Source organism: Pollicipes pollicipes, unplaced genomic scaffold (genome assembly GCF_011947565.3).
Source record: "Pollicipes pollicipes isolate AB1234 unplaced genomic scaffold, Ppol_2.1 Scaffold_6686;HRSCAF=7923_pilon_pilon_pilon, whole genome shotgun sequence".
NCBI classification, from domain to species: domain Eukaryota; kingdom Metazoa; phylum Arthropoda; class Thecostraca; order Pollicipedomorpha; family Pollicipedidae; genus Pollicipes; species Pollicipes pollicipes.
In genome coordinates, this window is record NW_023596921.1 from 16995847 (window position 1) to 17008764 (window position 12918).

The 12918-nt window shown below is 47.3% G+C and overlaps 1 long non-coding RNA gene across 1 annotated transcript; it reads left to right on the forward strand.

Moving 5' to 3' along the window:
* Positions 1-4: 4 nt before the first annotated feature.
* LOC119108460 (uncharacterized) lies at positions 5-10788 on the forward strand. Its single transcript, XR_005095295.1, has 3 exons — positions 5-20; positions 7799-7956; positions 10570-10788. It is a non-coding gene; the product is annotated as an uncharacterized LOC119108460 (long non-coding RNA).
* Positions 10789-12918: the final 2130 nt, after the last annotated feature.

Below are 12918 nucleotides of genomic sequence, written 5' to 3' on the forward strand. Positions count from 1 at the left end.
TGGGGTTTACTACGTTGGAAGTAAGGGCATACCAACACATCCGATCGTCATAGCCAGTGCTATATTGAGAGCTATAGTCGTCGTCAGTTGTTTATCTACCACCGTCAATAAACCAGGTTATCACCTTCAATCGTGCTGAGTGCCATGGCTGAGCACGTCCAAGATCAAACCGTGTGTATTTTAAGCATGGAGTATGACACATTTCTAACAATAGCATGGTAAAAATTATCGGCAACATATTAAAAGTGCTTGTTTGAATTCTAACATTTCGACGCGAACTCAATTGGCCGAAATCCGGGTAGAAATCAGATTTTGGTGGGCAGGCTAGGCCGACCATTTCTAGAACGTGACATTTCCGGTGGTGCGTATTGGTTATGGACAACGTTGTTCTTGATATTCTTTCCATGCCATGTATTTATGAGTGAGGCTATCCATTCTCAAGTGTATATGCCATTGTTTCCTCGTAAAAATGACAACTTGACTGATCCAAAAAGCCTGCACATTTTTCACCGGATGATTTTACCTCTCTTATACGGCTTGAGATAGCTCACATTTTATGCTTGAGACGAGCCGACATAAATCACCTCCGGTCACCAGCTCTTTTTCCCACCTCTTTGCCACCAAACAAAACCGCTGTCTAGACTTGGATGCCTGAGTCCGCCCGCACACGTGCAATACATGGTTTGCACATTGGAAATGACTCACGCTCGGTACGCGTTTGCTGCGGACATGCACGTCAATGAAAATCCGAGTACCCACTGCAGGACATGACAAAGCATCTGGTGCGCCAATATTTTATTGAGCTGGTAAAAATAAAAAATACGTCGCACTCTTTCAAGTTCCTGAAGCCCCTCTTACAGGGGTACAGACAGAGCTTTGGCAAGGGAGGAGGTATAGGGTTGACGAAGGGCCCCTGATAGTAGGACCCTGAACAAAAAATCGCCGGATGTGGGCCCGTTTGTTGAGACCATTTCTCTTAGATATTACGTGTATATATGCATACTCATGTCTATACTAGTCTAGTTTATCTATACATAGTTTCTTTGTGCTTGTGGGCATGACATTTGAATGGATGCAAATGTGGTATATCTCGTTACTGTTTTTGCTAACATTGAATTGAAAAATTGTCATGATGGAGCCCTTAACGTAATCACTGCATACATTAAGTGCAGGTCGTGAAGGCAGACAGCTTATCTTATATGCAGTCTACATGGATAATAGAAATAACCCCAGCTCATTGGTCATGGTCAGTTAATCAAGCCCGAAGGAGATGGTTTTGGGTGATAGTTAGCATTTGTTCTCATTCCTTTTGTATTCTTCCAGCTTAAAGTGTTGGGGGAGGAGAAATCAGCACCGAGGGGCTCAACCCAACAAGGACGCAAGTAGGGGCCCCAGGCATTGGTTTGAATTAACACTCCTGCATGGTCGGTATCACAGCTAATCTTGCATTGACCTGCTACCTGGCGTGCAAAGGGCAATTTTGGCTTGCTAATTGAATTTCTATTAATGTTTAGATGTTGGTAACGAAAAGTATCATTCTACTCTACCAGCTAATGTTTCCATTATCTAAAATGCATGTTTTTACACAATTGTGTGAAAAATAAACAAGAAAGGAGGGTGCCAACAATTTTTACCCTTACCCTGCTTCGCTGGTTTTCATAATACGGATTGATGGGGGGAGGTAATGTCCTGCGGTCTGCAAACTAAAAAAGGTAGAGCCTCGTAGAAAAAAAACAATGCGATGTTATTAACAAGATCTTGAGATTGGTAAGAAGTTTCCTGCTGTTAATCGACCCTGCTTGGCCAAGTATAAGGCCAAATTCTTCTGAAAATCAAATTATTTCAGCTTTGCATGTTCATATGCACGAAAACATGCGGCGTAGGGACATCGAACATGAAGGAGGCGCATTTCTTGTTTGATTAGGGGTACAGTCGTACGTAGTTTTATCTCTTTCGAGGCTTTGTCTATACTGTAGGGCTTCGTTAGTGTAGCAGTGCTGGCCCGCCACGCGTGATCCCCAAAATCGTCGCTTGCCGTCCACCTGGTTTTGGTCTTGGATCGTCTTGCCGTGCCCGTAAAAAAGACGCCGCTACTCGGCAACCGGAATTGCGAGAACACATTTTTTGGTGTCAACACACGCGCAATGGATGCCCCAGAGGTTACCAAAGATTTGGGCGAGACTTCACAATATGCAGGACTGATATCCTTAGAAGTCATTAGGAGGGGCGGGGGAGGGGCGTCGCATCGCTCCCCCCTTTCCCCCTCTTGTCAGGGCGACTATGTTGTTCGGAAAGAACTAACAGCCCGATGTGAAGTTCCCGACCGATTTAAATGCAAGTTGCTTTTTTGGGGCACGGCGAAAGGCGCCCACCAGGCAAACACATGTCCGCGCCCGGCCGGGGTACGCGTAAGGTACGGTGGATAGTTTGCTGACGGTAGGGATGTAGCTTGAATGCACACCGTGATTTTCACCAGGGAGCATGGCCTCGAGGAGGCCCTGCATATTGGACGTTATCCCCAGTGCTGCCTGCTACCAGTTTGAACTCTGCCCATGTGTCTGCTGCTCTAGCTATCGACGCCCCAGTCATTTTTTTCCGGGCGTGGAAAGCAAAGCCAGCTGTAGTTCAAGCTTAAAACGTAAAGCCCCGTTTAAGTTCCGAGTGCGAAAAAAGACTGCTGCTGTTGTGATTTCGCTGTCCCATAGTTTAGGTCAGGTGCGCCTGCTTTCCTATCGACAGTAGTTATTCTGACATAAGTTGAAGGGCACTGTTAAAATGGAGCGTTTTTGGTTGTGTGCATGATACTGAAAAATGTGTTGATGAAATAAGCTTTCGGTTGTATGCTTATTCCTGAATGACGCTACTTGGCATGAACTTTATTACAATTTGGTATCATATGATTTCGCATTACGCTGCTGGCGAAAATTTTGCCTCTTAAAATTCGATCGGCGACAAAAGTACACTTTTATCACCCCTGAATGGTTCCGTGAACTCTTAAAACCGATGTAATTCAGAAACTTCGTCAGAATTTTTTATCTGTGCTGCACAGAGATAGCAAGGACTTTGCGAAAACCATGTATATCTGGATGTGTTCAAAATTCATTCATAATTTTGTTAGTGGTACAAAGAATGTCACGTAGTTTTGAGCATGAGCGCTCGCATAATCTTGGTTGCCAATAAGCTTACCGCCAGACGTTTGCAGTCTCCTTAGGCCGCGCTAGTGTCGGCCCCGCGGCTAACACTAGGCAGTGGCCAACAGGTAAGCGAAAATGGTAGTGCATCTTAAAGAACTGCCTTCGAACGCCGCAGGACATCCTACATTTAGAGATACTTCGAGCGTATATTTCACCTGTGCGGTTTTTAGACTGATGACAATAACGAATTGGTCTTTACAGCACCGCGAAGCGGTGCTGGAATCTAGTGGTGGAGCTGGAAGAGTAAAGGTAAAATCTCTATTTTCCTTGTTGCTGTTACTGTAAATCTGTCCAGAGGACAACCTCAAGTTTAAAAAAAACAAGATTCGCCCAGTTGTAAAAGTTTTAGAAATTGGCAAATAGTTGAAAAAAATATGTTGTAAAAAAATTCGGTTTTGAACTGTGGCGAATTAGTTTTGAAAGACATTCAGAAGCCAATATTTTACGATGGTTACTGTTCCGTGCTTTGCACCCGCCTCCTAAATGAACTTGCAGTGTCAACGTCTTTTCGGTTTTACGAACAGTGCGACCGAAGGCGTCGATATCCTTGCTCCCGAGATTATGGGCGTGTCATTTAGGCTTTGTGACGCAATCAGCCGCTGTGGCTATATGGCGCCGCCAGCCCTCTCACCTTAGCGGAAGGGCAGGCACCCCGGGGATCTAACCCCGTCCACTGTGGTTTCCCATACGCACAGCGGTTAACGCAGGCGCGTTAACCCCACACCATCGGCACCCGGCAACAAGGCTCACGCCTTTTGATGGCATTTTTCATTAGTGGATCTGCAAAATAATGAACGTTCTCAGAGAAAGACTGGATAGCCTTGTGCGTTCTGAAGTCTTTCGACCCACTTCGTTTAACAGTAATCAGACCCCTTATTTCCGGTAAAGGGGCCCCTTGAGTACAACACTACCGGGCGCATTGTTGTTCCCAGTCAAGGGCTGAAGGGCCATTTTGTCCCACCGCGGTGTATTTTCCGGCCATCATTCTAGCGACACGGGGCGGGATGCCCTGGCCGATCCGGAGGCCCTTGGAGGAATACATCACATCTTATTGGTCTGCTCCCTGGTGCAGGAGGCCTTCTGACCCGCGCAGTTGGCCCCGGATGGACGCGTGAACCGTCAGTAACGCAACATCCTCTTCTCGCCGCAGGTGGGCAAATAATTGGCACAGATACTCCATTTGGGCTTCACAGGCCCATGCTGACATAGGAATGTAAGGCTCACTGTTAAGCACTGAGGGCCCTGACTGGCACAATACTCTTCTACTACCTCATTGCGAGCACTCATCATAAGCTCTTATGTCTCCTTCAATTGTTATAGGGTCCCGACCAATGCTAGAGACCCTTCGCGATTTGGCTACCGTCCCCACCCTGTTAAGCAAACCTTCCCCTGATGGATTCGAGGTCCCTTGTTGACACAGAGTGACCACAATGCCCTTTTAGACACTGAGTTCACTGCTCGTGATCTCTGGCCGAAATAGAGGAACGTTCCGCGTCAAGGCTCTCTATCGGTGCAAGGGATCATTTTACTGACATTTGAGATCATGGCCATATGGGCGGGGGCCTTAATATAACCTACAACCAGCCCCTCGGATCCTCCAGCCATCCCAACGGGCCCTTGTCTTTGGTCCCGAGTAAACCTTTCGGTCCCCTCTTCGGGCCCCCTCAGACACTTTTCCGATTCGGGTCACTGCCGCCACAGGATCCCTGTTCGACAATGTGGCCCTAACCGATATGAGATGCTCCTCGTTGTGCCAGGGACCGAGAACATTGAAAATCGAGGAACCCGGCCTCGGTTTCTGCTCGGGAAATGAGTCTCAAGAGCCCAGACGGACATAAAGCCGACTGTTAGGCGAACTTGGTCTCTGACCGACCAAGACACCTGCATTGTCTCTGGGGTTCCTCATCGGTGCAAGAGGAGTACTGACTGATATTTGAGATCAGGACCCTCAGGACCGCGATTCTTTTTGTGACCTAGAGCCAGTCCTTCGGGATCTTATCCCTCCAGCCGGGCCTTTGGTCGCCGACTCCAGTGGGCCACCCGGGCCCTCTTCGGGCCTCATCGAGCACTTCCCTGGTTCGCCTCGGGGTCCTTGCGAGCACTGGACACTCTGTTAGGCGCTGAAGGCCTCTGATAGGGTACAAGGCCCCAGACCAGTATGGTCACTGGCCCCGGTGTTTTATAGCTTGTTGAGAAGTGGGGTCCTCAGGCCCATACCGCCACGGAGCCGACTATGTGGGTCCGGTAGTATCTGCCCGACATATAGCCCCATATCGGCTCAGAGGGGTTTCCGATTGTCGCAAAGGGCCCTCTGACCGCTAGTTGAGGGTCCATCTTCGCAGGGTCGGGTCCCCGGAATACGACTCCGACCAGCCTTTTATGCCTTTAGACCCTCCAATCGGGTCCTTTATCGTCGGACCCGGTGGGGCCCTCTACGCTCTTAGGGGCCTCTTCGGACGCTGCCCTCTGGCCGATTCGGGGATCCTTGACAACACAGGGCCCCTGTTAGGCGCTGCGGGGCCACGAACAATGTACATCGCTGGCCCCGGCTTTGTCCCTGCTTGGTGCTTGGAAAATGGGCGCTTAGGCCTATGCCGCCACGGTGCGCGTCTGCGCATAACTGATGGTGTCTGCCCGAAATATAATATATATATGTATATAAATATATATATATATACATATATATATATATATGTATATATATATATATATATATATATATATATATCAATATACAAACAATGACATATATAAAGATGTCGCCAGATGCTTTATATATATATATATATATATATATATATATATATATATCAGCAAGCCAGGTTATATAATTCAACAGCATTGAAGCAAAGATCCCGCCGAAAAAAAAAACAGTGATTGACAATCAAAGTGTCTAAGCTTGGCCTGATATCAGTGTGCGGCAGTGAAATGGATTTTAGAGGAAAAACAGCTTCACAGTGCCCTGGCCCCTATGGGGAAACGTGACGTGCACTGCGCACTGGGCCCCTATGTGTGAACGTGACGTGCACTGCGCACTGGCCCCTATGGTGAGGGTGACGTGCACTTGCGGCGCTGAGCCCCTATGGGGTGAGGGTAACGTGTGCTGCGCATCAGGGTCCCACTGGTGAGGGTTGAAGGTGCACTTGAAGCTTTCTGTATGTAATACACAAACGACACCCTATAATCACATGTCATTGATTAACAACAAAATGCGGGAAAACGGGTGTGCTCATCATCTTGCCCAGTGCTTTGATGACATGTCAATACAACCCATAGGTAAATGGGGCAATCAAATGCACAACAGCTGTCGAAAAGTGAAATAACGCTTGGTAGTCATGAGGAATTGTCGAATTATGCCTGAAGAATAGGCAAGTTACCACCGGATGCAAGTGGGGCTCTTACGGATGATTCGTGCTAGCAATATCTCACGGTTTTTTGGTGGCGGTGCCAATTGCCGCACTGTCACTTGAGTACCGAAGATTCTTAGACAAACTGCTACCGCTATACCCTTGACTATACACGGTATCACACAAACGGCGCAATGATGGCTGTGGGTTGTAAGGTGGATAGTGGTAACGAAAAAAATGTGGATCATTTGAAAGGTGTCATGTCGACATTTATGGCATGCTGTTGCATGATGTATCCACATAAAGACAGCGAACACCATTCAAGAGCTCGCGTTTGGTTCTTGAACACGAAAAATAGCATTTCGGCGACTGACATGAACTAAAAAAAGTATATCCATGACTTAAAGAATATTCTGTATTTTCTTACTCTGGCAGCGGCAAAGGTATCAGCTGGTACAGGCAATTTTCACAAGACCGTGGCGTGTGTTTACTGAGATGCAGGCCCAACGGTAAAACATTCTGGTACATGTTCGATTAGAGGCTTACTCGAATTTCGTCCTCATTCTTGTCATTTGCAGTTGAAAGCTGTCATCGCAGTGTTGAAGGTAGTGCCCCATCTTACATTGGCCTTAATAGGCATATTTCGTACCTTGAAATGCGAGCTGAAAGCAAAAATGTTTGCTTATTTCAAACTTATTTATTTATTTATAACATTTGTTGCGGTGGTTGCGCAGCATGGTGTTCCCAGCTATATTCAGACAGTAGACTATTCCTATTCTTAGACCCCCCCCCCGCTCGCATCCATCTCTCTCTCTCTCTCTCTCTTTCTCTCTCTCTCTGAAACATACGTAGGTATGTACCATTATGGAAACCGAAAGGGTAAAACGACTGTTCAGTCGTTGTCTGACAATGAGCACTAACAGAAAACATCCAGTCGTCGCTGCAACTTTGGCAAGCTCATTTGTAAACGAAGTTTAAATCAAGAATCGCAAAGTAGGAAGTATCATCAGCCTCGAGTAATATCTTTTTACCAATCAGCCTTCACAAGCGATGTCCTGCAATCGGCTAAATGTGCGCGAAATAAATAAAATGTATCGACAAAAAGCTAGTAATGCTACACACGTTTTGCTAAACAGATATAATTACGCCAACGTGGCATGACCCAGTATAATTATTGAAGTACAATCCCGCGTAAAAATACACTCCCAATGCACTGTGAATTCCTGAAACCGTAAACATCCACCTTTGTGTTGTCAGCCACACCCAGCCAAGTCTTACAAGAAATCAGCCTGCCTGCGATCACCATGAAAAAGTGCGAGGCTGTCATCGACCCAAATCGAGAAGTATATCCAAACGGGCTTCAGAACACCAAGCTATGTACGGCAACAAAACTGTCCGACAGAGATGTGTGCAAGGTATGACAGCACGCTGTGTAACCGTGCAAAACTTGTCCGTACCCCGTCTAAGGTTGCTAAAAGTTCATACGCAGTTGCAACCTGTTTCATTATAGAAGAGCTGGAAGGTGATTTTAAGTTTTCCTGACCTGTGCGAGCTCATAAAAGGAATATTTTCACATGATCGGTTCTCTTGAATTCCGTTATATTACCAAATTTGCACACACACCTAGTTTTACGTTTTGGTGTGAAAAGTGTAAACGCAGATCCTTGTATCGCAGTACTTTCTCACGCAACAAATCGTGCTGAAATCGCCCTACGCAAACCTCCGCCTGCGAATCCTCCTGCACAAATATTGGTATCCACACTGCTTGCAGCGCGCAAAATCTTTGTGTCCGCAGACACTGCATCGCATTTATTTGAACGGGCATTTTTCGCATCATCTTTCTTTCGCCAACGCCATTTATTCATGTCACGTCGCTTTGAAAACCAGGTCCCCTGCCTTGCGTTGCCTTGTGCGCGCGATTCTTCGTAGGACTTTTTCGGTGTGCATTTCTTCATTATACCTCCTTTTGATTCGCTTAAGAAGGGGCATGTAATCTCCCTATGAATCCTCTCATCTTTAGAGCGAAAATATTAATGTATGCTCATTCGTCCTAACGTTCCACGGTTTACTCTCAGTTGCTCATTTTGGCTGCTGTTCTTGGTCATGAGACGATACGAGAGAGATAATATGGACTTTTCAATCACGATGAAAAACGGAAGAAGGGTTCAAGGAAGGAAACCTGATCAAATCTAACCAAACAGGTCCCGTTGCAGCCGGACGATGATTTTTGGTGATGATATTAGGTTTGATGTAAGGCACACCTGAAAAATCCTATATGCTGTTTATTAGGCTAGACATCAAAAGTGTGCTCAACGGAACACCGTGTGGTATTCATTAAAAAAGGAGAAAAAACTGCGTTTTCAAACACAGCTCTATATGTTGTTTTCATTCTCATCACCTGAATTTCCAAGAACCTAACTCATGTGAACAGTCGTTCTGCACGACTTTACGCGAATGCACATATGTTGCTTCAGCAATCCGTTACAGATATCCTCCCGTCACAATCGCGGCGTGAGAGTCAGGTCACAGGTCATCAGAGTCAGTCCGGGACCTCAGGGCCAGTGTGGGAGCTAGAGACGCGGGCCTCCGTCCCCGCCCTCAGCGGATGCATGTGCCATTTGCAAAACGCTAGCAGCCATAGCACGTGTAGGTCATTTTGGAATCAGGAGAAGTGCATTCGCGTTCAGGGGCGGTGGCATTTGCTGTCAGATGAACACGGACTATATAAAGGTCAAGGATCTACAAGATGAATGCAGTTATTAACAAATGATACTGTGTACATGTCGCAGCCTTTTTAAAAGTTAATTTTAGGCTCAAGCGCACTGTGAGGGGACGTGAACAGTGTGTTTGTCCTCTGCCTGTTGGCCGCTTGCAGTTCCCAGGGATAAGAAACGTTTTCTGATGTACCGGATGTGAGCGATCACATCATAAAAGCTGTCACTGTTGCAAGCCAGCTGGTGAGAAAATTGCGGAAATGAAAACAAATTTCAACAGACCAGACCATATTGCAACAGGCCATCCCAGCTAAACGAAACTTAAAGCTTTGTATTTGTCTGTACACGTTGACGCTGGCAGCGTGACCATGTGCAGAACACATCTCAAAGTTGACGTTTCGCTGTAGGTTGGGAATTGAACACACATTGAAAGCTTTTATTTTGACGTCGGCGATACAAATGAAGTGACCAAAATCCGAAGAGAAATAAGGATTGGTGTCTGTCAAGCCAAATTTATCGGCTCAGCCCCCTCACGCCAACCGATTTTAAAAATTGACACCACTGCTGGCGTTGCCCTAAGTTGTACAGTATTGGGTAGCGTGGGTGATATGTAGACAGCACATGCGCTTACATCATGCGGCTGGTCCCATACGGTATCTGGTTGAACTCTCGACATCTGACATGAGTCCTAAAAACGCAAAAAAAAAAAAACAACGCCGAATGGGTCGCTTGAGCACGAGCGCACTTGCGCCGTCTCACCAGATGACCCGCGCCGCAACCGGTGTGATTGACCGTTCCAAGACAAGTCGAAATGCAAAGGTTTCCTTGCGCTGTCGCCCCGGTTGAGCCACGTACCCGGTCCTGACACGCCTTTTACCGACTTTTGGCCACTTGCGAACTTTACGTCCACCGTGTTGAACAAATAGTGCACGTTTTCGTTGGCTACGTGTGACGCGAGACGGTAAGCAGCGTTACATTTGTTTACTGAGGTTCCCCTTGACACCAGATGTGGCATGGCACTGGCCTTCAAAAATTAAAAAAAAGAAAGTCGGCAATACATAATGGCCACAAGCCGCTGCAGCGTGGGGCAAAGCGAAATTTTTGATTTGGTTCAACTCCTGCTTACGAACTACTCCTATCGTAATTATTCCATGCAAGCTTCATGCCTTACGCATATTGCTTCTTAACAGTGGGTGTGCGTATTTATGAACACGCGTTTTTTCACCTATGCTATAAAACCTGTCGGCATTTCTGCCATGACTAACGCCACACGTTATCCATTAACTGAATCTGTATTTCTGTTCCTATCCGCAGGGTGACTCTGGCGGTCCAATGGTGCATCTCCGCTCCGATGGTCGGTATCAGCTGGTCGGAGTCGTTTCGGGAGGGACCGCGACGTATTGCAAAGTCACCGCAAACTCTCTGAGTATTTTCAACCGAGTCAGCACGTATGTGGACTGGGTACACAACAAGATGAAGTGACACATACGCGCACGGAACAAGCCGGAACACAGCCGTCATAAGTCGCTGTTTGCTGGACAACGCGTGACCATCGCACCCTCGTGTTTAAGCTTGAGACAGCTGCTGTGCAAGTTTGAGACAGCTTATTCCCTTGCAAGGGTGTCGCCATCAACTTTGATAGTGGGAAGAGGGCATGATGCCGTCACAACGGTGCTTGAATAAAAGTGGGTGAGAAAATCGTGCGTTTAATAACTGACGTTCGCGTAAGCGATCATTGCTCTGCAAAGTCCTGCGTGCCTTACGCTGCACCACCGCAAAGCACGGGGCACGGAAACCAGGGATGGGGCTAGGGCTGAGATCCATAACTGATCGGAAATGAACTTTGGCCTTGTGAACGTCGGCTGGAAACAAATTATTAAAATGCCTGTCATCCCTTCTCCCTCATATGGTGGAAGGATGTCCGGCGACCCATACTGGCGGAAAAAATCTTATCGCGGTTTTCGTAGGCTTCTCTCATCGCAGGGACACTTATAATCTGGACCAATTGGTCATACAATGTATGAGGGTAAAACTGCTTCATGAACAGTGGCAATAGCTTCGCAGGGAGATGTTCATTTTTACCTGGCAGCGACGCTCTGGCCTGTACGCCTGATGTTAACAGTGTTTTGTTTGCTTGTGGAAAAATAATAACCGCGGGGAAATCTGGTCATTTATTACGGTCGAGATAAAACTATCCCAACGAGACGCGGCTTCGGGGTCACAGGGATCACATACTACTTCAGACCTGCACCACCCACCCTTTATGGCGCTGCCCTAAGCGCAGCCAAACATTCTCAGACATGATGCGCGTGGACTGACAAGTCACCACAGAATGAGCTTGATCCACTCTATCCAGGCAAAGGCCACGCACGTAAACGAACCGCATTGATCATCCCCAGTGCCAACACTAAGCGCAGTCGGCTGGGCGCCCCTGTCACGCGCTGAAACTACATTCTGCTGTAGGTAAACTGGCGGGCAGGGTCATAGGAAGATGATCAAATTGAACAACTTCAGGGATGGGTTCAGGAGCAAATTGGCGCACATTACGGAGAAAAGAAGGAAAAGGGGTGTTTGCCCCCCTTGGCAACTGGCAAGGGGCGGTTGTCTCCGTGTACTGCGAAATTATCTAGTATCTAGAGTGCATATCTGCACTCAAAGGGATATTTTTGGTTGTTTCATAACGGTCAGACCCCAAAATACTTATGCCGAATTTCCAGGAAGTTGGTGGACCAGGCCCCTGCCCAACTCCCTCCCCAGATCTCGCGTCCCTTGCTTGTGGAAGCTCGGTGATGTGAAAATTGCGTATGATGTTCAAAATGTGTAGGCTTCCTGTCATGTTGACGACTTTAGCATTACCGGGCGCCTCATAAAATTTACGTCAGGAATCAGATCAGATACACTTTGCACACACTTGAATTCAAAGTTCAAGTGTTGGGCTCCAAGCTTTCGTGTGATTTTTAAGATTTCCTGGTTGGTCAGATATAGGCCTCAGGTTTCGTAGATTTGGTGTGTGTATAAGCGGGCAGTATCATCAAACATAAACAACCGAGATGAGAATGACAAATCTGGCTGGAATTCCAACTTGACCCTCTCCACTAGACCTAACGAGATTTAGTGGCCGGGTTTACTGTCCCTAGCGTCTGCTCACACACCTGAGACTGGTCACTGACCAGTCTAAGTGACCAACCAGGGCCTCATAATAAAAATGCGAGCTTTTTGCTGTCACTCAAATCGTGACTCTATCAGCCCGCTAGCACAATACCGAAGATAGAAAAAATGAACACAGTTTAGCAGGCAGCTCAGATGGGTATGATGGGTATAATGCTGGAGCCGTCCTCATATGTGCGAGCTGACACCTTGGTCAAAGATCATCTGAGAAACTTCGGCGGCCTACCTGCTCCAGTTCACGTCAAAAACCACCAGACGACGGGGTCGCCGCGGCGAGCACAGCCCACTCGCACGGGATCCTCGCGGATTGGAAACACGAGACGGCCACCTCCGGTGCGGGTGCGGAACGGGACGCCTGCACGCCGCTTGGTGAAACAAGAACATTGCTGCAGCTTGGTTACACTAGAGCTATGTTCAGCGCAGCGCAGTCGCCCTACGAAATCGCCGCACCTCGGTCACGCGAAACCACCGCCTCCGAGGTGTCAGATCAGATGA